The 27217-nt window shown below is 45.7% G+C and overlaps 1 protein-coding gene across 36 annotated transcripts in view; it reads left to right on the top strand.

Annotated features, from left to right (window-relative positions):
* Positions 1-27217, top strand: part of ZNF618 (zinc finger protein 618) — a 164549-nt gene that overhangs the window by 8440 nt on the left and 128892 nt on the right. Inside the window, exon 1 of one of the 36 annotated variants that reach the window (XM_041120043.1) lies at positions 3047-3285. The exons of 33 other annotated variants lie outside the window; for them this stretch is intronic. The gene's annotated coding sequence lies outside the window, so the exon portion shown is untranslated. Of the gene's footprint in view, positions 1-3046; positions 3286-22091; positions 22112-26862; positions 26974-27217 lie in introns of those variants that run through there. 2 more of the 36 variants (XM_041120052.1, XM_041120044.1) reach the window with 2 other exon arrangements.

Here is a 27217-nt window from a genome sequence, read left to right as displayed (position 1 = left end):
CAGGGCTCGGGGCACTGCGGAGCCTTTGGGGTGCCCTCTTGAAATTGAGTTCTCTGTATTTTGTGAATTTTTTTTATTACTATTCTAATTACTTGGCTACATGAGGGGAGAATAAATGAAACCCTATTTCAGCAGGTTTGTACAATTTCTTATATTAAGTCTGCAGACTGTTGGATGTAGTTTGGGAACTGAGCTGAGAGCATCCCGGTGAACAGCATGCAGGCGGCCCCAGTAGGTACCTAGCTTGAAACCCAACAACAGCTACTGCTTTCTGGGTGTAAATCTGTCACTTGAGGTCTGATGTGCTTTAGTCTGTGGGCTGCAAATCCTGAGCTTTTACTGGCATTTGTGATACTTGTAATTTTGAGGGTGGGAAGGGAGGGTTGTAAGGACAGAGGATAATTATTTGCTGGAAACAAAATACCTTTTTGAATTTCTGTATGTGTTTTTGAAACCTGTGTAGGGATGCACAACTGGATTTGGATTGGGCTGGTAGCAGAGGGGATCTGAAAATCCCCTTGGGAATCAGTGGGATTTCTCTTTGCAATCAGGTGATGCCATCGACAGGAGCCTGTGTCAGGCTCTCAAGATGCTCAAGTGCATCCTTGGGATGACAATAGTGGCAGCAACACGGGGGGACGGGTTGGGACCCGGCAGTCGGTGGTCCTGGGGTTGCCAGGTGCTTGGTGGTGGGCACGATCTGGTGGGACCGGTGCAGGCTGGCAGGGCTGGAGATGAACTTCGGCAGTGAAAGAATTAATAATTGAACACCAGGAAGACTGTTCTGGGGTGTGTTTTGACTGTTGTGTTTAGGCTGCTTTGGGGCATGTGGCTTCGGCTCTCTGGTTATGGTTAATACCACTGAGGAGTACTACATATTAACTCCAAGGGAGGGATATTTTTACCTTCTTATCTGTATTTTAGAGGCCTACAAATTTGGCTGGTTGGTGATAACAGCAGTTAGAATTAGTGCTGCTTCTTAATTGGGTTTTTTAGGACACTGCCAGAAAGACAGTCTTGGAGGGGGACCTGCTCTGCCACGAGCTGGGGAGAACACTGGGCGAGAAATAAAAAATGCAAATGTATCCAAATAAGTTGCATTAGGTGGAGGTAAAATACATCTAGAGCAAGTTTGCAAGAACCAAGTTGTATCACACGTGGTCTGAGAGCCGCGGTGCAATTCCAGCTCCTGGAAGCAGCTCGCAGATGTCGGAGGGATGTAGGCATGAGACCACTGGAGCATCCTCTGTGGATATAGTGGTGCCACTCGTAAATGAGAAAAGCCACCCCAAAATCACGAAGAACAAGAGGCCTTTTTACTGAAACCTTGCATGTATTTAATTTTTTTTTTTTTTAATGCCGTAGTCTTAATTGGTTTAGTTGCTAAAAAGTAGATTTGCTGAGAATGCTCCATTTGCTTTTGGTTTCTGATAATGTGGAGGAAATAGCAGTCACACCTTGTGGATGTTTGTTTGTCTGAGTTGTAAATGTTTGTGTTTTCCTCCTTTTATGGAGAGCTCTTTGGCCTTCCTACTTCAGCATAAACAGTGTTTGTGATTGTAGTTCATTATGTGATATTTAAAATGTATAAAATGAAATGTTCCTGTCTACTTTAAGCAGACATATGTCTATGTTTTACAAATTAACCTAATTAAATATATATGTAGAAATTTGTGATATTCAGCTCCTAGCATAAGGTACGCAATTAGCATCCATGGAGCCAGGAAGGAATTTTCCATTTGTATTTGTATCTTGACTTTTCCTCATAGGATGTGTGGTTTGCCTTTTTTTTTTTTTTTTTTAATCTTCAATGCTTTAATTTTTGTTCTGCTTAGGAATTCACTTAGGGACCATTCCTGGAGGGATTTAGGCTTGTGGTTAAATTTCCCCACAAGTAGCTTTGACTGAAGTCAGTAAAACGGTACCTAATTCCTGTACTTCAGCCTACCCCTTTGACTCTGCAGGACAGAAGGATTTCATTCTGTTAAGAGACTATTATAATGAGCAAAATACCATTCTGGAGGAAAAATGGCGTTAGAATATTTACATTTTTCAAGCCTCTTCCTTCCTCCCACCCAAAAATAGCAAAAAAAGTTATCTGTCTCCTCTGGATTTATGTAATTTTCAAGTGTTTGGTCAGCGTTGTTTCCAAAACACTCAGTCCCCCTACCGTAACACTCTCTATGGCAAGAGAGCCCTTGCTCAATAAATAAAAGGAATATATTCCATTAATACATGCTTTCATTTAGAAAATTCTGGCACAAGGAGTAATACATTTTAGTTTCTTTTCTGCCAAAGTGTTGGGTTTTTTCCCTAATATTTAAAGTTTGATCATGTTATAATAGTTTGTTTTATAAATAATAATTTGGTCTATTTTGCATATCAATAGTTGAATCCATTTTATTCACAAAAAGCCTTTTTTCCCCCCCATAAACATCCCCACTGTTCCATCCCAGAAGGTACTCTTTCTTAGCAAAACCAGTGAAGTAAATGACGTTCCCAGCTCAGCTATTTTAATGATCCCACAAACCCAAAAAAGCAGTAGGAAATTTTTCAAAAGCAAATTGCAGAAACATTTTTTTGGGGACATCATAACTTTTCAACTTTTTGCCCAATTATTTGTGTTAGATTTTTCCAAGTAGACATCACAGCGAGCTGTAAACTTGAAAAATTTGGGACTGTTCTTTCTTTCTGGAGATAGTTTAGGGGTTTCAAAGGTGACCCAAAGCTGACTTGATGAGCATTCCCCAGCGAAGCTGAGGACCCAGCAAACGCGCTGGCTCTATTACTAATTTTTGTGCAAGAACTATTAATAATTCTGCATGGGGAAGGTGAGATGTTGGATCATAACCATTTTTCCCCTCTTGGACACCTCTACAAATCCATCCTCCAGTATTTTCCTTTGACTTCTGCATTGCTGTGTTTCCCTGTCTCTGTATTTCAAGGCAGGGGAAATGTTGCTCTAAGCCCTGTCTCCAAGTCTGTCCCTCTGCATGAGCTCTCTGCTGTCTCAGGTTGAGGTAGCTGGTTTCTCCTTCCCTCCCTAGATGCTTTTGTGCCCTCTCGCTTACAGGGGTTGCCTTTTTATATGAGGTGCTCAAGCCATTCAGCAGCTTTGATTCCCAATTCTCCATCACCAGGTGTTGAGTGGTGACCAACTGCATAAATTAGAAGAAGAAAACAGTATTGCAAACTCTTTTGTGGGTTTCCTTGTGAGCCTGCAGCCTCGCCAGCAAGCTCTGTAGCACAGGAACTGTCTTATACCTGTGTCCTGTGTAACTCCAGGTATGAGACAGCTGATTTACTAGTAATAGCTTTATTTTCCACTCTGGCAGCATCCAGCTGTGCTGTGCCCACCCTTTGGAGGCTCCTCGTATCTTGTCCCGAGGAAATGCTGCAGCCCCTTGTTATGTGGATTTTTAGGAGCCTGGTGTTACTGACCACCAAGGCAATGATTTGGATAATTGCAGCGTCTGCAATCTATTTAGGCAAATAGGAGCATGAAAAATATTTGCTTTCCCTTGCTTGTGGGCTTTATTTTTGGGGTTTAGCTCTGTGCTTTGGGAAGCAATGACCAGCTGTCCTGCATGCCACTTCTCTCTGCCTGTCCTTGGGGTGCTGCTCCTCAGGGCTGTTCATGGGTACCCTGTACACGCAAGCCACAGGAGTTTCTCTCGCTGGATTGCCCTTGTTGCCCTCCTTTGCTTCCTTTCTTCCCATTTTATTTCTGCAATCGCTTTCAAGGTGGGATCACCAGAACTATGCACAGCACTATGGATGCAGCTTTATGCATCGGCACATTTTCTGTTTCTTTACTCATAATTAGTTGCCTTGCTGGCTACCATCGAATGCGCGCTCGCACTGCAGCAGAAGTACCCTCAGTGTCTCCTCGATTGCTTTTGTGAATGCTAATGTCTAATTTAGATACCTTGATTTTGTGTATGTCGTCGTTTTTCCTCCGGTCTATCACTTTCTCCAGATCTTTCTTACTCGGTGCGTGGAGCAGATGTCTGCGGGACCCCACTGTGATAACAAACTATTTCTGCCCTTTATTTTCCATCTTTTAATCAGTTGTTAATCAATGACATGACTGCTTACTTTATCATGTGCATATGGAGGTATTGTGAGTGTACTTGCTATAAGAGCCTTCATAGAGGAAACTTGTCTAAGGCTTTTTGGAAATCCAGGTATGCTACACCGCTCACTCACCCTTCTTTACTTGCACATTGACTCTTGCCGACAGTCCTCATAGCTTGGTGGAGTTATTACCATGTACAGAAGCCGTATTGATTCCTGGTGTTTCTTTTTTATCTGTGTGAACATTGAGTTTTAGTTTTATTTTTTTATTTACTGTTTATACTAATTTTTCTGCTACAAAAATGAAATTCTGCAGTTTGTGGTTCCTTGGATCTCTTCTGGAGCTCTTCTAAAACGGTGGGATCACATTCATTACTTTCTGGTTCTTAGGTACTATGGTTGATTCTAGTGATTTTTAATAGCTTAATGCCTTTCAGGCTTTTGGATGGATACTGTCTGGCTGTGTAGGTTTGGGGTTTTTTTTTTGGGTTTTTTTTTTGTTTGTTTGTTTGGGGTTTTTTTCTGTTAATTTTGCTGGGCAGGTCTGCATCTTTTTCTGGTGACCCTGCAGTCTGAGGCAGATACTCAGCTCATTCCTGATGAAGGAATAGTCCAGGAGGGGACTTGCTGAGCCTTGTCACAAGTGAGCACTGGTGCAAAGAAGTTGAATTTTTATCCTGTGGTTTTATTTTTCTTCAGTGCTTTATACCAGAATGTGGCAGACTTCTGGTGCTTGTGCGTTTGATTTTTTAATTTTTTTTTTAATTAGGTTTTACTCCTTCAGCGACCTGTTTCTCAAAATCTTTTTCTGGATTGGATTTTTATGGCTTTAAGTGTAGCTTCCTTGAGTTTACATACTCGTAATTTTGATTTCTTTCTGAGGGTGTCTTTTTGTTTCTAATGGCCTTTTTCACTCTGCTGTTAAACTATGCTTATTTGTTTAACAAGCCTCCCTTGGTAGGTGATAACCATCTTCTTCAAGTCCTCCATCTCACCTGCAAGCCCTTTTAGCTGCTCCATTAACACTCTTTTAACACATTTTCCCATTTAAGTACCCTTTTCTTTAGTTACATGTTAGGATAATGGACTTTTTCTGTGTGGCTTTTGTGTTCTGAAGACTTTTGGTTTTGCCTGCGTGGTGGGTGGGCTCTACAGCAGGGCTGGGTTTTTGGTGGTTATCTCTTGAGTCAGATATATGCAACCAGCCCCAGAGGGGACAGGAGCAGCAGGGCTGAGCGTGGGTTGAGGGGCTCCACAGAGCTCGTACCTCCATCCCTGGCAATGCCTGGTGTCCTTCTGCTTGTGCCAAGGCTCATTGTCCAAGAACAGCAGAGCAGGACTCACGGACAGCTGCGTTCCCTGATGTGTGTTGGCTGGGGACACGGTGTGGGGAGAGGTCCTACGTAGGACCTAGAGCATCATTTCTGCATTGAACCTGCTTTCACATTTGCAAGTCTTTGGGGGATTAACTGAATTCTCCTGTAACTGAAATTTTATTTTCTGCCTTGGCAGAGACCTGCAGCCTCTCTGGTATTCCTTGACATTTTGAGCATCCTTCTGTGCTCATCTATGGTGTAGCTGTACTCTGCCTTTCTCGGATGGGCTTCCAGTCCATAAAGGTTCTCTGCTACCTACTGACATAATGATCACGTTTAATTTATGGGGCTGCACTTTGCTTCTCTGTTGACACAACTCCATCGTTCCTACATAATTTGGATATGGACTGTAATGCCTTGAGTCTTTTGTTTCCTACCTGAGTTTTTACAAAGTTTTTCAGGATTACAGTACATTCATGACCTCATCAGTAGAAGATGCTTTGCTTAAACTGGATGTTCTCCTGCCCTTGTTTGATTTTCTCAGGCTTTAGTTTAAATAGGCCTTTATATGCTGGCATCTGTTTTCATTTTGGTTTTGGTGGTGTCTGGCTTTCTTGTAGGGGTTCTATCCCCTTTGGCATAAGCCCTCCTTCAGATCGCACCTTGCAACCCTCTTGCCTGGCCGTACAGGTGGGTCCTCGTGGGATTTCACAAAAAGGTACCATGTGGGTCCTGAGTTTTACTTTTTCAGGGTCTGTTGTCCTCTGTGTCATTCACGGGTGCTTTTTAGCAAAGGATGGTCTCTGCCATGAAATGAGAACCATAGTCTGGGTTTAAAATTGTTCTAAAACAAGGATGCAGCCTGTGTTGTGCAGGACCCTGAGCTCCCCTCTCCTGCCTCCTCTCCCGCTGGCCACCCTCCCACACGAGCAGGCTGAGCTCATGCCTGAGCTGGTGAGAATTAAAAAAGAAAAAAAGAAAAAAAAAGGGGGAATAATAAAAGGAAGAGATGACAGTTATCCTTGAGGTAGAAGTTATCAAGTGCAGAAAATTGATAAAGGAAGTTAAAAACACAAGGGAAAAAAATCTGTGACTGTCAGTGCAAGGAACAGTAAGAAAGTATTTGTATTAGGAACAAAAGAAATTCTAATAATGGTTTGTGTAGACTTATCAAGACTGAGGAGAGGTAAAATGCATAATAAAGCAGAAAACCTAGACATGTTTAATAAATACTGCTGTTCCCTATTTGTAAGGAAGAGGTATGATACACTTACAGCCCATGTGCAGAAGAGCTTCCAGGTCCAGCATTAACCAGGGCAGGGGCTGAGCAGAGGCTGAGAGCCGGGAATGTTTTCCAGCCGGCACGTGTGGATGATGTTCACTAGGGACTCCTGTGGGGTCTGGCCATTGGGTTTCCATCTCTTTTTTTTCTCCTGTAAGACTTGGATGTAGTGAGAATATTCCAGAAAAACTGGCAAATGCTGCTGTTGTACTTAGCCTGACGTCAGCCTGGGGACGAGGACTGACAAAGCAAAGGAGTACACAAAACATGGGGGAGGAGGTGATGTGAATATCAAATTGGATTTGTTTTTTAGCAGAATTGATGGAGGACGTGTTGTTTGCCGAGCTGGCAAAATGTCTGTTTTGGTGTCATGCACCAAAACACCCTCTGGCAGCGTCAAGCTGGTGTGAAACAGGTTGTGAATGGGGTCTTGGACGACCACATGCATCGCCAATGGCCCTGTGGGGTCCAGCCCCACAGTGCTGGGGGCCAATGGGTTGTGCTTGCAGACGGCCAAAGGGTTGGTGGAAATGAGGTAATGAGGGAGCATAGCTCTTCAGAGGGATTTAGATTATTGGTTAGTCTCCATTGGATGAACTTTGTTTGATATGGTGAATCACAGGAGTCATGCACCTGTAGGTGAGAGCTGGAGGGAGCGCTGTTGGGGTGGGGAGACCAGAGAAGGAGCAGAGGTGCCAAACAAGGCTGTGGCATGGGAAAGAGACAATTGCTGCAGCATAAGCAATGACACTGAGTCTGTGGGAATGGGGTAATGCAAACCACGGGTGTGCAGAACAAGAGCGCTATGTGAGAACAGCTATTCTGTCTTCTCCTGTTGCTTATGCTTTAATACAATATCGCCATTTTCAGTTCTCCTGTTTTTTTAAGATATGTTGAGAAGTTGGAGAAGACACAGACTGTGTGAGTGGAGTGAAGCAATTCGAGGAGTCAAAGGAAATACTCATTGGTATTTGTTCCTAAACATTTGGGGATGTGCACCATATTTTGGGAAACTCTCCTTGACAGTAAGAGTCTGGAAAAAAAAAATCTCACTTGTTGATTTTTATCTTCATGGAGCCAGTTCTCCATGGGTTTAAAAAAAAGAAAAAAAGCAGGTACCAAAGCCCTTCGTTTTAGCAAACTGCATAGCAAGAAACAATACCTGGAAGCTGGATCCAAACATTCAGATGACAAAATGAAGACGCAAAAATATTTTTAAGAGTAGGAGGTGGAAATTTTGAACAGCAGGGGAGATTAGCTATTAGAACAAACTACCAAGGGAAACTGTGGACGCTGCATATCTCGATGCTGTTGCTTATTCTCTGCATCTATGGAATATGTGTTTCAGAGTTTTCTGGCAGAGCTTAGCAGTTAGACAGGAGAGAATTGCTGTTATGTTATAAAGAATGGCTATTCTGTGGTTTAAACAAAAGATCTTGCTTTCTGTCTCTCTCTTTTGGTATCCTGTTTCCCAGTGTCCAATAGCAGATGGTTGGGGAAGGATTGTAAGGAACAGAGAAAATATTGAGTAAGCCTCCCTTTAATATACTCTCTCGCTCCTGCCGAATGGACCCTAAATTACTCTCACTTCCAAACCCTAAGGGATGCTCCAAAACCTCCTCTGCCAACGTCAGACTATTGCACGTGTGCATGAACACGCCGGCATAAGCCCTTGCATGAAACCAAAGTACTTGCAACTGTTTTTTTCCCCCCTAGTAGAGATATAACTAATGAAATTCATAGGTAATCTCCTGTAACATTGAGCACAAAAGGCTATTTGTTTACTTTTTCAGGCAGGAAATGATAATGAATAAGGTAGTTAGGGAACACATGGGACGCAGTCATTAATAACCTGCTTAATATTCCTAATGCAAAAGCGATAGGCAAAGCAGTTGAGAGAAGTGTGCTTAAAGCAATATATAAGAACATGGATTTTTCTCAGAGTGCTTTGTGGTCTAGAGGAGACTTCGTTCCCACTCCCAGATACAAGGGAAACGTATTGTAGAAAAAATGGGAGGTATTTACAAACAGCTGTAGAGATCAGAGAGGAAATTTCCCCTGGTTAACTCTGAAATCAGGCGAAAAGCAGCAACGGAGCTGAGGTGGCAGTGAAGATGTAAACAGTATTAGAAGCAGTAAGCAGTAGGCTTTTAAAAAGTATAAACAGTCTGGTAAGGAGGAGGATAGGAAGATCTATTAAAATAAGCAGAAGGCAGTTAAAAGGATAATTAGGAAGGCAAAAAGAAATAGAGAAGATCTAATTGCTAAGAATATTTTGACTTCAGAGGGTTCTTTAGATATATTCAGAGCAGACAGAAGCTAGCAGAGGAAATTTGTCCACTGAAGATGATGACAGCAATTGGAGGCAGGAGATACGGGAATAGCATATTAGTAAATGAGCTACTTAATGCCTCTGGTAGGTGTTTTATGCCTCTGGTAGGTGCTAGGCATACCTGCATCCAGGACCCAGTTTGTGTCACATGCTGGGAGCTCCATGATCAGCAAAGGGAGTTGCAAAACACTTGGGCACGTTCATTTTGTGTGGATATTGTTTTTAAAGTAAGAGGTATATGCAGCTTGCCAAGAAGCTTGAAGTTTTCTCGTTGCACAACAAAAATGCCTTGTTGCTGCACTCACCTGCTAAATGTAGAGGTGACCTCAAGCCACAGACAATCCTGAAGGATTAGCTTTTTCTTATGACCTTCATGACTGTTAGGTACGTATATATACATATCTGTGTGTGTGTGTATATATATATATATATGCATATATTTGTATATATTGTGTGAGTGTGTATATAGAAATACTTTGCACAGAAACACAAAGCTTGTCATCTGGAAGTGGACGTTCCTGGTAAAAATGACTATTTTTGTGTGTGAGTGTTTGTTGTATGCTTCACCTCCAGAATCCTCCATCTCTGAGTTCAACAGGTACATAAATCAGAACAAAAGGTAATGCCACAAATGAAATGCGTTCTGGCTAGAAGTTCATGAGTCTTGTGCATAAAAACCCGGGGACAATTTATACAGTTACTCGGTAAGCTCACTAGATTTTCTTTTTTATGGTGTATAGAAGGGGCCTGGAAGTTTTGATCAGAGTTGCTTCTCTCAGTAAGCTGCCCTCGCGGTAGAGCTGGAGTGTTACAAACTCCTTTGTATATGTAATCAAAAGCTGTCTTCTATCTTGATATCACACTGTGGTTAATGTTTCATTTAGAAAAATGAGTTGACTTTAACAGGCTGGGAAAGTCGGTGATTCTTTTGGTGGCTGATGGAGGGGCAGATGGGTCTGTGGGCTCCTCTTCGCCTGCTTACCCTGATTAGGAGAGTTGGATTAGCAGTGCCAGAAGATTTTGTTTTGTTCTGGTTTTTATGTTTATGAGGATGGATTCCATGTGTTATGACACTAGGTAAGTTGTCACAGCCTGTGGCAGGGAGGCTGTCCCAGCGGTGGACACCTCCTGTTGGGTCCACCAACATGCCCCATCGCTGGCTGGTGAAAGACATTTCTGGAGTCCAGGGTTTGAATTCCTGCTTTTCACCCAACCACCACCATAATCTGAATTTCAACAAATTTGGGAGGAAATTAGCAACGTTTCAAGCAGCTGCAGTGCACAGCTCTTCAGTTATATTCCTGGGGTGCTGTGGTTGCACGGGCAGTGCCTCGCCAATAGACTGAGTTTCCATGTCAGTGAGCGCCGGATGCCTGGTGTCACATCTTGACTGGAGGGTGGAATTCGCCTTGTCGGGAATGTGACCAGATCTATTGTTCGTAGATTATGGCTTGTCCCTTAAAACATTACAACATTTACGCAGAGTATTTCAGACTCGGAGCCTTGTCTGTGTGTGTTTAGCTTAGGGTTGCCAACTCCATCTGCTTGAATGAGGTGTCCAGCTGTGCACGGCGTTGATGCTGCTCTCTGCACGGCCCGCACTCCGTGTCCTTGTCCCAGAGAGGCCCTTGGGCCTCCTGGTTGTTGTTCCCTTTCACAACCCTTCTTTTCTTTGCAGGCAGTGAAATAGCAAGATCATTCCTCGGCATAAATGAGCCAGTGGGGTAGGAGAGCGGCAGCAGCACCCTGGATTCACACCTTGGGGCTTGGGTGTAACCAGCAGATAAGTAGTTAGCCTGTTTCGTGATGGCAGCAGGATGGTATTCTTTAAGCTGTTACAATTCTAATGGAGTGAAGAAATGTCCTAAATATCGAATACTTAAGTTTTCAAATGGGATTTGAGAGGTTTCATGTTGAACGTTATTAGCCCAGATAAAGAGTTATAGTCTTATGAGTGAAAGAGCTCCTCATATAGAGAAAGAGCTTAGCATTGATACTGGGCAAGTTCCAACAGGTCTGGAGTGGATGTTTTCCATGTGCCCACACTGTTTTAATATTAAACCCCTTTATTTTCACCTGCATTAAGTGCTAATGAGAGCAGGGTGTCTTTTGGGCTCAATGGGAAATAAAGCAAGACAAGAGCGTGCCGCATCTGTTGTCGTGCTCTGCTTTCCTCTTTTTCTCAAATCTGATATCCTTCAACTTTGTATTTCATTCGACCAAATTATGATCAGAGGAAAATGGTAATTTGATTCAAGAGTAGAAAAGTTAAATTAAAGTAAAAAACCAATATATGGGAGATATTTGTGCAAAAGTAATGTAGATCTTGAGGAAAACCTTTTGTAAATCAGCAGATGTAATCGGCGGCAAAGGAAGTTGCATGTTGTACTTGAAAAGAAAAGGAGGGGTACGGAGTCCTGGAGCCACCAGCCCAGACAAAGAGGAGATGAAAGCAAGAGATCCTGATGGAGGGAATGGTTTGCTAATGAGATGTGGTTACTGCACCAAGCCTTGCTTGTGCTGGAGCTGGCACCGCTGCTGTTTTCAAATCACAGCCTGCTTTGGAGCAGAAAGTGAACATATTGCTTGTAAGTGTGCCTGCAGCAGAGGACCTGCTCTCGTTCCAGCTTCTCTGAGAGTGTTTATGTGGTGCAAATTCAGTATCGGTAACTTGGTGGATGGAGGAAGAGAAGACCTCGTGGTTAGTGTTCAGGTGTGAGAGGACGTGGAAGTACCCAACCTCAAGTCTCGGTGTCTTATGTAGCTTGTTAGCCCTAGGTTGCATTGTAGGAAAATAAGAAATATGTCCTGTGAGTAGTGAGAACTTGAAATTTTGGCAGACCTGGTCTTGAATTCCTTGTTTGCCCTGCAGTGATCCCGGGGTTAGCTAGCCAGCTTGCTCTCTCCACCCCAAGGTTGACTGCTGCAGCTATGAAACTGATGGTGCCAGTCATCAGGTGATTTCCTCTGAAAGCAGAAAGAGTGACCAGGGGATAGTGGTTTTCACTTGATGCAGGGGCCTAGGTTGGAACAAGAGCAAACCAGAAGAGGTGGCTTGGTTATAGAGTGCAGAAGTTAAGCTGTGGGGAAGAAGTGGCAGGGCTTGCTGTGTAGCTTGGCTTGGAAGTACAGCAGTGCTGGACTCTTTCATATCAACCGTTCTGGTTCATTACACGGAAAAGGGAAAATGTGAACAAACCCTAGAGAAAGTTTCAGATGCTGTGACCTGCCTTTGTTCCTCTTCGTGGAAGATAATTGAGGTAGAAAGCTTCAAAATTAGATTAAGTCTGTTGGCTAGACTGTGTGAGAGTTTCTTTCCCTGTTTCTGTCTCCTCCTGGGAAGTGCATCCTTGGTATTTGCTGTGAGATTATGAAGCCAGAAATGTGCTGGTAAGGGGCATTGTAAGCTGGATGCGGAAAGATCTCATCCAGTATACAAAGATGCTTTTCTGGTATAGGACCAGCAGACAACTTTGAGGCTGTTTTTACCGTGGTGCACAGAGGCTGGGAAGTTTTATTCCTGTTCATAGATGGATAGTAAGAAGTTTCCAAGGAAGTCTGCATGGTTCAGTGAGACGTGAAGACTGTTTGTCTCAAAGTAGCCCAAACTTGTCCATGTGGCATTGTGGCCATGTGCTGTGTCAGGGGCAGGCTGGGCTGCTGGCTTGAGGTTCAGGTTGGGCAGGGCACGTCTTCAGGGTCAGTGGAAGACAAATATCTGTTCCCATGGTGCAGATTTACCATAGGCACCTTTCTCAAACCATGCAAAGATTCAGGTCTGGGGTCATTTCATTAAGGCCCAGGTCACCCCCAAAGCTACAGCTCCTTGCTCTTTGGGGTAAGATCCCACCAGTGTGTTCAGATGGAGGATGGATTTCCGTGAACTTGCAGGATCTTTCTGCTGTTTAAATGTCTGCAGTTGCTGGCTGTGACAATACAACATGGGCTGAGGCTTAGTATAGAGTCTGAGTGGTGTTTTGGCATTGGAAGTTGTGCCAGTGATATGAAGCAAAGGAAGAAGACGGAGGTAACAGTCTGTGTGTTTTCCAAAGTGTTGAAGGACAGGGATGCTCGAGGACTCCGTTAGGAAGAGTCCATATGGCTGTGATGTGAGGGATCTCAGGGTGGGCACGTGTAGGAAAAGGGAGATGGTTCATGGAGAAGGTGGGAGAAAACTAAGGGTGAGATGGATGTGCAATGTTGCTAAAAATGTGGTGATACAATTAATATTTTGGGGGTCAGCCTTGTCAGTGGAACTCACCGATTTGCTTGATGTTCAAAAAGAATGTAAGAATGACATCTCTGCCGTGCTGATACCTCTGCTCTCTCCCCACACACTGCAGTGGGTAAGGTCCCTCCCATCAGCCCAAATGTAAATGAAGGGGGAAGGAAGGAGATGACTGAAGGGAGTCCCTTAATGTGCCTTTGGGATCACGGCACAGGTGTGAGTGGCTGCAACAACATCACCTTGGGATGCAGGACACTGTGTTGGGACTCATCGCTCTCAGGAGGCCTTGCTCTGGGAAAACACGTCCCCAGAGCTCAGGTCCTGGCGGAGGAGAGGTAGTTGCATAGACCTTCTACCTGTAGGAGTAGTCATGGTGGATGAGACCAAGATGTTGCCTGAGGTGCCCTCCATGAATTGTTCTCTCTTCTCCTCTGTTTTGTTGGTGAGAGATTTTCCAATAGTCCTGTCCTTCAAAGACATTTAGTTTGAGGTCTTACTGGTTTTGATCCGTCCCGGTTACTGGATTTGTAGTGATATGTTACTCCTAAAAATAAGAAATTCTGTTCTTTCCATTTCTAGAGATTAATCCTTTCTCTTCACTAGTTCTTCCATGAAAGGATTGTTGTGAGCCTTTAAAGGCTGGGTAATGTAATTTTCACTAAAATTCTCACTCCAGTGAGCTTTCACTAATTGACCTGTACTCATCAACTCTTACGAAAGCAAGTGCAAGACTAACTACCCACAATCTTGCGCATTGCTCTGCATGATGTGCACTGTGTCCTAACAGCCATCGGCACTGCGCTATGTTGTGTTAGTGATTTCTGACCTCCAACAAACAGCTGATGTGTCCTCTGGAGATCCTCCTGCCATGCTGCTGGCCATGCTCTTGTGTCTTTTGGCATCCATCAACAGGACCATGGCTTTGGCCGGCACTTCAGCATCATTCCCTGCCTGGCCGCTGCTGCTGGGGCAGCGTAACAACATGGTGTCAGGCTACCATATCCAACCCATTGACTCATTGGCTTGACGTACCTTTGTGGCTGCCTGCTGCATTCATGTTCAGAAGCATCCAGGATTTCCTTTAACAATAGCTATGCACTTTTTATGAGAAGTATTTTCCAAGTGCAATCTGAAGGCAGACCAGCACGTTATAGTCTCCTTAAGTTTGTCGGCAGCGTTACCAAATAACTCGAGGTGTGAACTCCCTTAGCCCTTGTTTGTTGGATGTTAATGACACTGCTAGTCATCCCGTGGAAGGGAGGAGTGGGTGGCAAGCAGAGCCTGCAAGATGGGGAAGGGAGCCCGGCCAAGAGCATGCTGTTGCCAAAAGATGGAGGTGCTGGTCCTCTGCCTTCTGTCCATGCTCTTCTGCTGCCTGTCTCGTGGGCTAGTGTTTGTTGGAGCCTTCTGTGAGTTGATTTCTCTCCCTAACCCAGGAAAAGCACATTTTAAAAAAAAAAGCTATGGAGGGGAGGGAAAGACAGGGCTTTCTCCCAGGTTGGTGGGTAAATTGGCTTATGGAGGTGAGGAGCGAGTGGGGAGCAGGCACAGGGAGAGGAGGAGGATGGGTGGGAGGAGGAAGGCACCACACTCTGTACCGTTAGACCACTTCAGCCACTCAAGGGCTCACCTCCGATGTGGTGTAAGGGGCTGAAGGTTGTGGCATTAAAAATAAAGAGACAATTGAAGTTCAGCAATGGTGCGGATGTGAAGGGAGAAGTTCCCTTCAGCAGCTTTCTCTGCAGCGTGGTCAGTAGCTCACGTGGTTGCGGTTGAACCTCCTGTAACACAGCTCGTGGGGTTGCTGTGACCTGGGTGGGGATGTTGCCTCAGCGTCATACAGCAAAAGCCAATGTCTTGTGTCTTAATTACCCACTTCTCAGGCAGGCTCTGCCGTCCTTGGACTCGCTGTCTCTAGGTGTGCTACTGCCAATGCCTGCCGCTGTTTGGGGACGGCTGCTCTGCCCGCAGCCCGTCCCAGCCGCCATGGCCATGGCGCAAAGCAGAGGCGTCAGCTCCGTTCCCGCCACGTGCTTTAAGGTATGGCATGGTTCAGGCTCAGCACCAAATCTGGAGTTGTCATCCCTCTGTGGTCACAACATCAGGGGTCCCACACTGTTTTCTGGCATGACTTGATAGCAGTGGCTCTTTGGCTTGTGTTACATCAGCTCCTCAGCATTGCTGGCTGAGGTCAGGTCTCATGGAGTGGAGCACCATAAATTCACACAGTTTCTAGTCTGGTTACAAATGGTTGAAGAATAAACCATTCCCAGGGTTGCCAGAGCCATGGACAGGACCAGGACCTGGGTTTCTGAGCCCTGGAGCAGTGCCAGGTCCCCCAGGTCACGGTGCCACCCTGCTGTACCCCACCTCCACTGGGCTTGGACCAGACCCTGTGCAAGTTCCCGTCACGCCACAGAGTCCTGGGACAAACACACCTCCAAGCAGCACAGTGACCCTTCCAGCTGCTGCTAGGCATCCACTGGATTTTTACGACATTAACTGTATTTTAGCCTGCAGGCTTCACCGCAGAGTTTGTTAAACTGCTGCGTTGCAGACAGTCAGCTGTAACCATGCAGTGGCCTTTAGAGTCCTTGTTTTCCAAGAAGCTGGTGGATCTTACTCTTAAGATGAAGTCAGATGGAGAATTTTGTTTTAGCACGTGCTGTATAAAAATATTTGTGTTTCAAGATCTTTCTGGTTCCTGCAGTCATTGATGTGCCAGGTCTTGCCCTGAGCTCTTTTGCAGCCCCGGGGCAGTCCTAGAAGACTCCGAGAAGACATGTGGAAACCCTCAGGCTCACTCCTGTTGCCCTTTCCAGCCCTCTGCCCTCTCCAGAAATCTTGCAGCCCTGCTGCACCCTTTGGACATTGGCTTTGAGCAATTGCATTAGCTCACAGAAGTGGTTCTTGAGCAGATTCCTTCAGATGTACCAGCCAATTTGGCTCACACAGAGCAGAGCTGTTGGGTGTGGGGGTAAGAGTGGTGGCTCGTGCCGGGCAGCCCGTCCTTGCGGGTGGGAGCCCAGCACCCCTGTCCTTCAGCGTTGGGTGCTCCTCCCGCAGGGCAGTCACTCCTGGGCTGTCACCCACTAACTTGGAGCCTGTGGTGTGAGGGGAACCTTCATGTCCTGTGGTCTGACCTGTCTTCTCCTAAGGGACTGGGAAGCGAGGTGTGCTCTGTGCAGCTCCAGCTCTGATGCTGGTGGTGGAGTATTTCTATTTCTTCCAAAATTTGCAATGACTTCCCAAACTGTAGCTTGCCAGGGTGTATAAAAGGTGGGTAACAAGAAATGAGATGAAAGCACCTCTGTGTTCCTGACTTTGGGGGAGGCTGGTGCGCTGGAGCGTGTTTTTGGTCAGCACCATACCTCAGGAAAAAAGGGTAAAAATCTCAGAATTGGGGAAATCCGGCACTTTTCCTGAGACACTGTTCTTTATGTGAAACCTCTTTATCAGGAGAGTGTCAATGGAGGGCAGCACCTAATTTCACCAGGGACCAAACTCATTTCTGAGCAAATTCTGCTCTGTTTGCCGGTGATACTGCAGGGATGGACGTGAATGAACCAGCTGGGTTTTTCTGTTACGGTGAGAATTTATTATGGTGTTTTACTTAGCCTGGCTTGCAGTGTCAGTATCTGGCCTACCCTTTCCCTGTAATTCTCGCTGTGCTGTGAGGATGGGGACTGCTGATCGCCAAGTGCTGGAGATGGAGGTAAAGGGCACCTGAATTTGCCTCCTGAATTTTGAAATAAGGCACACTCTACTTTTACATTTTAGGGTTTTTTTCCCATAAAACGCTGGTGGCCAGAGCTACACGTGGCTACCCTAAGTGGACGGTACCTTAAGTGTTGTGTCTGATGGTTTATCGATACACATTGCGCTGCTTAAATTTACATTAAGATTTCACCCTGTTACTGGGATTCTTTTGAGCTAAACTGAAAAATGTGAAAATAGATATTATTGGTTTAAAGCATTACTAAGTAAAAAGCTGTCTTTTTAAAAAGTTAAATAACCTGCTTGAATAATTAAGAAAACATATTTTGTACTTCTGTACCCCATTTCCGAAGTAACAAATACTTAAAGCTTCTGCCCCAAATGCCATCCCTGTGTCCTCCCCTGCCTCTGCGCCAGTCCTGGCAAAAATCTTGGCACTGCGGCTGGCAGCGCTGGAGTGATGGAGTAGTGAAACTCGATGGATTTCCGTTCCTGAGGTCAAACAACGCATAACTCATCCCCTGCTTCCTTTCCCTCTAACTCAAAGGACATTCTCCAGCGAGCTGTAAGGGGACCAAGTGGTACAAAATACTGCACCTCTCTCCAAGTGAAACGTCTACGTGCTGCACAGGGGAGGAATGGCTGCGCTTCGGGGTCTGCACCGGTGCCGCGGTCCTGGTGCTGCCATGGACTCTGCTCTTCCTCGCCTTGGCAGGAGGCTGCTGTGGGCATCACCATGCACACGAGCTTGGATCTTTGCCATCTTGGTGGTGTCCAGGCTGGATCGCAAGAGCAGTGCAAACCCCGACCCTCCCGTGCCATCCTTTGCTCACACCTGCAGCACTGGAGGATAAATTTAAACATCTTTCACCCATGTGAGGGGTCCCGTCTCCTTTCCCCCATTGCCTCCTCTAAGCTGGAAGGTTTTTGTTCATTTTAGTTCTGCTGCTGATCATCTTGCTCTCTGCCTTCCCCAGAGGTAGTCTTTCTTTGGGACAGGATGGCCAAACCTGCAGGTTGTTCAAAATGGTAGGGACATGTACGTGGCACAATTGTGTTTTCTGTTTATTTTGCCTGTTTTAACAATTCCTTACCTTCTCTTTTCCTCTTTGCTAACGAGCACTGAGCTGATGTTTTCCCTGCACATCTAAGACTTAAAGGCCAACTGAGATCAGGTTCAACCCTTTCCTAACATAAAGCATGGATATTTTTGTAGTTCTACTCTGATTTGAGGTTGATTTTGGTGGTTTCTGCCCATTTTCCCGCTGATGGTCTTCAGTGAGAAGGTCCCCGGGTGGGGTTTGCACCTCCTGCCCCCCCGTCGGAGCGTGGTCAGCACAGAGGATGCTTCAGCCATTTCATCTTTGCTTTCCCCCCATCTAGTCTTGGCAATTTCTTACCACTCGGTTTATCCAATTCACTCTGAAACCTTCTTGGCTGTGTTGTGAAGATCTTTGCTGGTGTTTTCATGGGCAAATGTGGCTAATTGTATTTGGGGTTGAGGGGGCAGATGAGGAGCGAGCCAGGGGAGTATAAGCCCCAAAGAGACCCAGACCATCAATTCATGGGGCTGTTGGGAGGCTGGTTTAGTTTTGCCAAAGAGGGGTTTGGCTTTCAGACCCTGAAGATGGCCATGCCTGTATGGGAAGCATTTCACACCTTTTAATGTGGTAATTAGAAATGCCTTTGAGGGGCTAAAGTCTGTATCATGAGCATGGTCTCTACCCACAGTGACACGAGAGATGCTCGGTACCCACTGGGTGCCCCATGTCATTGCCAGCTGGGAGAAAAGCAACTACGTATGTGTCCTGGGCTCTGCTGGAGGTCCTGCTGCTCACTGCAGCTATGTTTGAGCTAAGGAAAGATCTGTGTGGTGTGTTGGAGCCTGTCCTGTCACTGAGCTCTTGGTGGCTTCTGAGCTGATCATGGCCAGATTTTGTTGATCAGGCAGCACGTGTAGCTGCACATGCTGGCGGCTACTTGATCAGCTAGTAAGTTTTGGGGGGGGACAAGATAGGCCCTTTCTGCAGTCCCAGGAGACTAGAGAAACCCCCTATTGATACCTTTGTTTCTGTTCGTCCCTGCGTGGGTCAGCAAGCTCTAGTTGCAGCCTTCAAAGCTGGTTGCTCTCCAGTAACTTGCTGGCTTTTCTCTGTTTGAAGATGCAGATCATGGATGATCACATCAGTTGGTGTCCATGCCTGCTGGGGTGTTGGTGGGATTTACTATGGACAAATAGACCATTGGCTTATTGAAAACAATGTGGGTCCTGGAATTCTTATTTGGATTTTTTTATGAAATGTTTCTCTTCGAGCAAGCAAGAGGTGGTGTTGGTGTCCTGCTGCCTGAGAACCTGTTCAGTGGGGCTGCAGCCCTGCAGGTGTTGCCTGTTTGACTTTTCCCACCTTTGGCACCTCTCGAGTAGGTTTTGAGGCAGCATCTCATATAGGGTAGGGGATGAAAGCTGGCTTTGGCTGCTGCCTTCATTGCTGGCTGAAGCCACTGAGGCTATGGATAGACATCTTTCTGGAAGCAGCACTGCTGGTGGAAGAGCTTACTTCACTTAATTTGAGCAAAGTCACCTGGGTTAGCATTTAGGTTTGATTTCTGGTCTGAGTAATTGCACTTTGTTTGCCCAGAGCAGTTGTGTGTGCTGCTGTGGCTGTGCTTGGGGTTCAGTGTGACAGTCACCCCTCTGCCCGTGTGTGCCTGGAGGACCTTTGGAAGGCTCTGCTGGAGGGGGACACGTTGCACGTGTCATGTTTCAGCCTCGTAGGGCTGAGCTGGCAGGATCAGTGTTAGCACAGCACAGCGGGAGCAGGACCTGCCAGCTTCTCCTGCGTGAAATGGGGGTGAGCATCCAAAGGAGAGAGCTCACACAGGGTCATCAGACTGCTTCCCCCAGAAACTCCACCGTCCTCTTCCCTGGGCCCTTCTGCTGGGCATGAAGCTGCGGGAGGAGGCAGCAAGTGAGCCCCACTGCATCCCCTATGCAGAAGAGGCTTGTTTGCACCATGATGGTCCCACCGCATCCAGAGCGGCCAAGCAGCTGTCCAGACATGCTCGGAGGACGTGGTGGTATGCGAACCTGCCTTTACATTAAGCATTAACAGAAAGGCGGCCTTGCCCCTGCTGCGCGGGTGAGGCAGCGCGAGGCTATTCCTGTTTTCTTGGAAGAGCCTGCTCCCCTGTGCTGCCCGTGGTCGTGTTGCTGCTTGTGGTCTTGTGTTTGTCAGGGCTGGGATGCAGCTTGTGCTGTTCGTAGCTAATCCACCTCTGGTTGCACTCTTCTGCTCTCCTGTTGTGGAGAAAGAGGGTCCTCTGATCTTAGACATCCCCCAGCTAAGGGGAATGATGCTCTGTCCCATTGACGAGACCAAACACCTTGCTCCTGCTGTGCTGGCACAGCGAACCGTGAGGGACCATGCACAACCCCCATTTGAGACATCTGAGTCTCAGCTCTGGTCCTGCTGGTGCCGGTGCAGGCAGTGGCCATGAGGCCAGTGGCACCTTTCCTGGTGGGAATCAGGCGCCCATCCTCAATTTGTGCATGCACTTTGCAAAGCACCCTTTAGCTGTGAGCTCACAGAGGGATTTTTCCTCTCTCCCCCTTGCACAGAGGGGCGATTAATTAGAAATGTGTGGTGGGTGTCCATAGGAACCAGCTTGGATAGCGGCTGAATGGCAGCAGACGGGGCAGGGGATGCAGGCGAGGAGAGGAGGTGTGCGGCTGCTGTTTATTTAGGAAAGGAAACGCTCCACGTCAGGTCATGCCCTTTAGGATCACGTCCCCATATGGGTGAAGGAAACTGGTTGAAAGGTTGGATTTTTCTGGACTGCACTGTAAGTGGTTTGAAACTGTTCTTGAAGTTTTATTTGACTGGAAAGCATTTAGGAAGTGATTTTGAATCCATTTGGTTGATTCACTGCTATTCCTGCACTAGGATGCAGAGCAGTGATTCTGTAATTAATTTAATTACATGCTTATTCAATCTTTCCTAAACTAGTAAAATTTCAGAATGCCTTTGAATTCAATGAAATGTGATTTTCAGGGATAGGAGGAAGGGAAGGCAGGGAAATTTCAAGTTAACATTTTTTTCCCTTGGTAGGTGTGCCAGCACTCTTTCCCTGATGTCACCGCAGCCCCATGGACCCGCAGTGCCCACTGCAGTTGCCTCTGCTCCCTGTGGCGATAGGCACCCCCAGCCATATTTTGGTTGTTTACCAAATTCCTGCCTGTGCTCGGTGCTTCCCTGCTGAAGGGAAACCTTTTAAAGAAGCTTCAGAAATAAAATCATAAAAAGCCTTTTCTTTTTCTCCTGTCCCCTACGTTTACCATCTTTGCTGTTACCTAACATCGGTTTCTCTTGCTGCTTTTATTGCCTTCGAATTTGGCCAACATAATCTATTGTGTAATTGGGCTAATGAGTTCCAACCCACTCTTCATCTTCCCATCGCGGCGCAGCAAGCAGCTAATCTCTTCCCAGTTTACCTTTTTCCCCTTTTCGGTTGTTAATTTAAAAGTATCATTTCCAAATGTGCCACTCCTCCTCACTAAGTCTCATTTTTATTTTTTTTTTAAACTCTGCAGAAGGCTGTGAATGAGTAACCGAATATCTCCTGGGCTCTGGAATTTAACAGTCTTTGCCCTTTGTTCGGCTGGGTCAATGCATGAATTCACAAGTTACTAAATTAGAAAAAAAGGCAAATGTCTGATTGTGGATTGGATCTGTATTTTTTTTCCCCAAAGAAATGAAGTACAAAGAGGAACTAGTATTTTCAAATAGTTTAAAAAGTAGTAATTTATTTTAAAATATAGTTGTACCAAGGCCAATTTTTAATACAGAACTAAACATTGAGCTGTTTTTCTAAAAGGAAAGTAGTAAAATCCAACTTTCTATATTTAAGAAGTTAGAAAATATAAATCTACTTACAGCATAAACACGGATAGACTGGACAGAGGTTTGATGGGCAGAGGTTATAGCTGGAGCATAAAATTACCACGATGTAAAGATGGTTTCCTTAATTTTTCCTGCTTGAAGAAGAAAATAATGTCAGGTGTGTTGTATAAAAAGTCAGTGTAAAGCGGCAGAGCACGGAGTGCACACAGGTCCTCTTTGCAAGGACGGACTGCGACAGCCGGAGCAGCCTTCTGCCTGGTAAGCCCGAACAGACCTCCATTCAATTTTTTATGAGTGTGTCTTTATAAAAAATTTAAAAAAAAAAAAAAAAGTGATGTTTCCATTAAAAAAGAATTGAGGGCAGCAGCTCTGGCTGGTGTGAATGGGTCTGGTTTAGACCAGCTGAGGGTTTGGCCTTGGCTGTAGCTTTATGCCTAAATTGGAAGCCATCCCCTGGCCCGGGTGGCTTCTGATGTGGGAAATGGTCTGGGCTGGTGACTGTGGCAGGAAAACGGGTGTCGGGATTGCTCTGCCTTTGTTGCTGCTCTTTATAAACCTGAGGATGCTTTTCTGTACCTTTTGGTGAAGAGCTGCCCAAGCAGAGCTTCCTTGGGAGGGACAGGAGGAGCTTCAAGCTTTTTGTAGGGATCCTGCAGTTGCATGAGGTGGGCTATTATAGTGCTGCAAATCTCCACAAATGACTTATTTACAAATAACCGGACTCATAAATCTCAGCAAGTCGGTCACTGGGTTTGATATTTTTTGGGAGGGATCACTTGAACATTGCTTACCTTCTCGCTCCCATATGGCACGGCGAGGGGGCTGAGCTTTGTGTTTGGGCTGTCGTGATGGCAGTTTGAGCTCCAGCAGTGCCTCTGAGGGCTGGTTCGTGCTTTGCAGCTTTGAGATATTTTCCATGTTGGTGGGAGACACCTCCCACCCTTCTCCCGGTGGCCTTTGAGTCAGTTCTGAAACATGCCTTCCTTTGCTCCAGCTGCTCAAGAAGATGACTTCCATGCTGCCTCCTCCTCCTCCTTGTCATCGTCTCTCCGTGTTTTTAAGCTCTGAATGGAGGATTTCCACGAGTTGAGCTGGCTGGTGGTGGCAGGCAGAGCTGGTGGCGTTAGTGCCTGGTGCCAGCGTGAGTCCAGATGAGCAGCAGTGTGACTTGAGGACTGTTGGGTCTGCCATGGGAGATGGTTCAACCCCAAATTTTAGTTTATCTCTGTTTCGTGAAGCAGTGGCAGTTGATGTCTGGCAGCATGCGGCAAGATGAGACTTGAAGCCTGGGTTCTCTTAAAACAGAAAGGCATTTTAGTGTATTAAAATTGGCAGCCATCCCCAATTTGAGTGACTTTGGCTGTTGGCTTCCTCAGCATTGCCTTTGCCTTTGAGAACTTTTTGCATTCAAAATGATAAATGCAACTAGAGACCTTAAGTGACCTTAATTTCTCCAAATTGGATGCCTCATGCCCAATGTGACAGCCTCAGAGTTAAAATTAATATAAATTTTGTAAATCAGTAGACTGACCTTTTGGTGAACTGGAAAGAAATGTCAAATTTCTGTTCCTCCCCTCCCCCCGTAATCAGCAGTCTGTAATGAATGAATTATTCCTAATTTCAAGATTGTAGCTCAAAAGGGCACTCAAATGGCTGAAATCCCATAAGAAAGGCTGACCTTTTGGTTGTCTCTGATGAAAATTCAAGATTTTCCCTGAACTTAGCAGTCTGTAATGGACTGCATGACATGCTACTGTAGCTCGGCAGGAGCAGCTCCCCATTTCTTTTCTTAATGTATTTATAGTAACAGTGTATGATCCCCCAAAGTGCCTTCACAGTCTCGTAGGAGCATTCGAGGCGTAGTTAAGATTCGGTGCCAAGACTTCTCTTTAGGTACAAAGCAACTGTGAAATAAATAATTCCCCTCTTGCTCCATGAAGAATTGATTATTTGTCATCCCCTGCGTCGGACACAGTGACTGCATTTTCCTTGTCTGCTCCAAGTTGCTACTGCAGGTTTTGGTGATGCTGGGTATGTGCAGGAGGGTCCTTCATCTCTCTCTTGCTTGAGGTAATAGCACTTTGAGGTCCACAAGGAGCAATAAATCTGTGTTCCCCACAAAATACTACCAATGACTGCCGATCTGGTTTTGCTCAGAAACTGCTGGAGAGAGTTCTGGGCTTGGAAAATGCATTTATCTCATGGTAACATTGTGTACTAGCAGGACTGCGCGCCGGCAAGTGTGCATTTGGATGCTTCTTGCCAGCGGGAATTTTCTTTTGGGCATGAGGTGGGAAACATCATGGAGCTGGGTAATAAATTGTATTTGTATATAGTATATCCTCTGTGTGGTACCCAAGTGTGCTCTTGGTTGTGATAGCTTACCTGGCTTTTTGGCTTCTGGGTACTGGTCAGGTTTATGGATGATGGATAGATGAGGAATCACACGTGCTTTGCCTTCGTAGCTTTTTCCACTGTCTGTGTAGCATGGGCTTCTCCTTAGGTACAGAAACATCTTTTGTAATAGAAAACAACTGAGTTTAATTTATGGAGAGAAAAAGTTTCATAAAACTCAGCCGCATTGCAAAATTCTCGACCACGCGGGCTTGGAGGAGCTGGCCGGCTTCACCGGCATTGTCCCTGCGGCAGCGGTCCTGCCGCTGCATTTCAACACCCCTCAGCCACGAAACCCCGCCGGGGCTGAGCCCTCCCCGCAGGGCGGTGCTCAGGTGTCTCTGAGCTGCCTGATTTTGGTCCCTGCCCAGGTGCTTGGAGCCTCTCCGGTGGGCTGCGGGAAGTGGGAGGCAGCGCGGAGCGCGGGGCTGTAGTGGTTGGGCGTCACTGAACCTTTGAAAAAAGGGATCCAAATTTATTTGGGAAAAAGTCAACACTAAAGTGGAATGGGTCACTCCTTCCTTACGTTGCTGGCAGAGACAAAGGTTCCTAAAACCAAATGAAGCAACACATCTGTCCTAGAAAACTCTCTTTTGCATCTCAGAGATGAAAGCAGGCTGAGATCACTTTTGGTTTTCATTTTCTGGTTCTGCTCCACAACTGCAGCACAGTAAAATTTTGGAGGCAGCGATGTGAAAGCAGTATTTAAACTTGTGCCCAGTTAGCATTTTAATTTTATTAAATTGTGAAAATATTTCTAGTAAAAATAGATTTTGAAATAGATTTTGCAAATTATACCACCAGCAGCTTTACAATAATAAATGTCAAGTGCTAAATTATTTGGCACTGTTTCTGAAGTGTCCAAATGCTGGATAACGGTTTAAAACCTGGTCTCCTGTTGGCCTTTTCAGCTCTTCTCTCAGGTAATCGAGACCACGAGCTGTGCAGCAAAATATTTTGCTTGAAGTGCCTAAAAAATAATAGGGCCTTAGAACATAATAGTAAAAAAAAAAAAGAGCAGGTTTAATGTCCTTAAGTTTGCGTAGTTCATTTAGAAATTAAAAAAGAAGAAATCCTGATTTTTTTTTTTATTTTCTTTTTGAGCCTACTGTAAGTTGCAGGTATGTAATAGCGTGTATACAGGAGTGGGACTGCGCAGCACCTTGGCTTGCACTGAGGGCTGCTGGCCAGCTTGTAATAATAGTCTCTCAAATCTGAACATCTGGTTCAGAAATGTTGCTTAGCCCACCTTCTCACACATTGGAAATATTTTGTAACAGTCAAGTGTGCCACAAAGTTTTTGTTTTGTTTTTCAAAATACGTGCCCCTCTTATGTGGCAAAAATACCAAACCCCAAACTGAAAAATACTCCTCCTGCCATGCAGCGATCTGGCAGTGCAGTGTGTGGCTTGGGAGGAAAAAAAAAAAGCATACAGAGATGTGGCTGCAGCCTATTTCTGGTGCTGAAGTGTGAATTTAAGTGGCGTGGTCTGCACATCGTCCCCACAGCATTGCTGCTAGTGGTCCCTGTACACCGGCGGAGCAGCACTGCTGGTACCCAGCTGCGCTTGCTGGCATGGTTCTCAGCCCATGCCCACGACAGGGGCCTTCTCGCTGTGCTACTGCTTAAAAATTAGTTAATGCCTCCCCCAAATTAATTATGCTTCCAACCAGGGGTGAGGGGCTCGTGTGTTGAGAAGGTTTTGTCAGGTCGTGCACCAAGGAGTGGGTTTTGATGGCTCTGCTCCCTCCAAGTTACCTTCAGTAGCTCCTTCTCTGTTTCTTTTATGCGTGTGATGTGTTGACACTTCAACGAGCAAGGCGTTTCAAAGGGTTTTTATGGGAATGTTTCAAGCTTCTTCTGTCCTATCTGTTTTTGAGAGTCTGGTGTTAGGTTTTACATTTATAAAATAGTAAAAAAGCAGCAGCTGGATGAATTAATGAAGGAAATTTCTGCCAGCAGCAGCCAAGCACAAAGGCAACACCTCTTGCTCATGAAGCCCCTGAGCTGCAGCTCGCTGGAGGATGGGAGATTATTCTGGAGATGTCCCACTTAGGCTTTTCCTGGTTTTATATACTTTCCAAACCCAGCCACTTTTGGGGACAGAATAGTAGCTTATACTGACCCACGGTCTGAACCTGCTCACTCTTCCTCACATAGGCACTCTTACAGTGGTCCAGCTGCTTTTCAGACGTTTTTTCAAGGGCTTGATCCTGCATGAAGCTGAGTGAGAAACAGCGGATACAGGAGCCAGAGTGAGTTTCGCACTTGGTGTGTGAAGACCAACAGGTCTGGAGCAAGGCCAGGACTGCTGGCATCTTGCAAGGTCACGCCCTGAATGAGGATGTCTACCTGCGCTGTGTAAGCATGATAATGATGCTTTTCTTTCTGAGAAGGGCTCTTTTCTTCTAAGAAATGCTAGAACAGCCAGAGAGGCGTTTTTCATTCAAGTGTGCTGGGCTGTGCAGCTCCCGTTGCTTTCGCTTGCTCTGTTCACAGCACTTGGAGACCTTTGCTGGAATAAGGTGAAGAGCCTGAGCCTTCATCTGTATCCACGAGAGCATAATGGTGGGGCTGATGTTGTGTCCACAACCTCAGCTGGGCCCAGCAGCCTTCATTATGGATTCAATCCATACGCAAAACTCTTTGGCTACCTGGAAGATTGTATCTTCTTGGCAGTGTAGATGTGGTGTAGGGGGTGAGATGTGCTCAGAGAGCTGAGGAGGTGGGTGCTGTGCAGGTGGATGGAGCTCTGAGCAGAGGCATCGGCCTCCGTGCACATTTGGGATGCAGCGTGGCACTCCTCCTCTTCCCTTCCCTGAGATCTTGCTTGTTACAAAAGTTTTGAGTTGACTCTGAGTACAAGAATTTTGAAAATGGTCTTAAGTTGCCTTTATCTTTTGGTTCAGTATTGGACGTCACATTTATTCATAGATTCAAAATTTGTGTTTCCTTTTTCCTGTGCCTTG

Source organism: Aquila chrysaetos, chromosome 24, assembly GCF_900496995.4.
Source record: "Aquila chrysaetos chrysaetos chromosome 24, bAquChr1.4, whole genome shotgun sequence".
Lineage (NCBI taxonomy): Eukaryota > Metazoa > Chordata > Aves > Accipitriformes > Accipitridae > Aquila > Aquila chrysaetos.
This window is presented reverse-complemented; position numbering and strand designations above follow the sequence as displayed.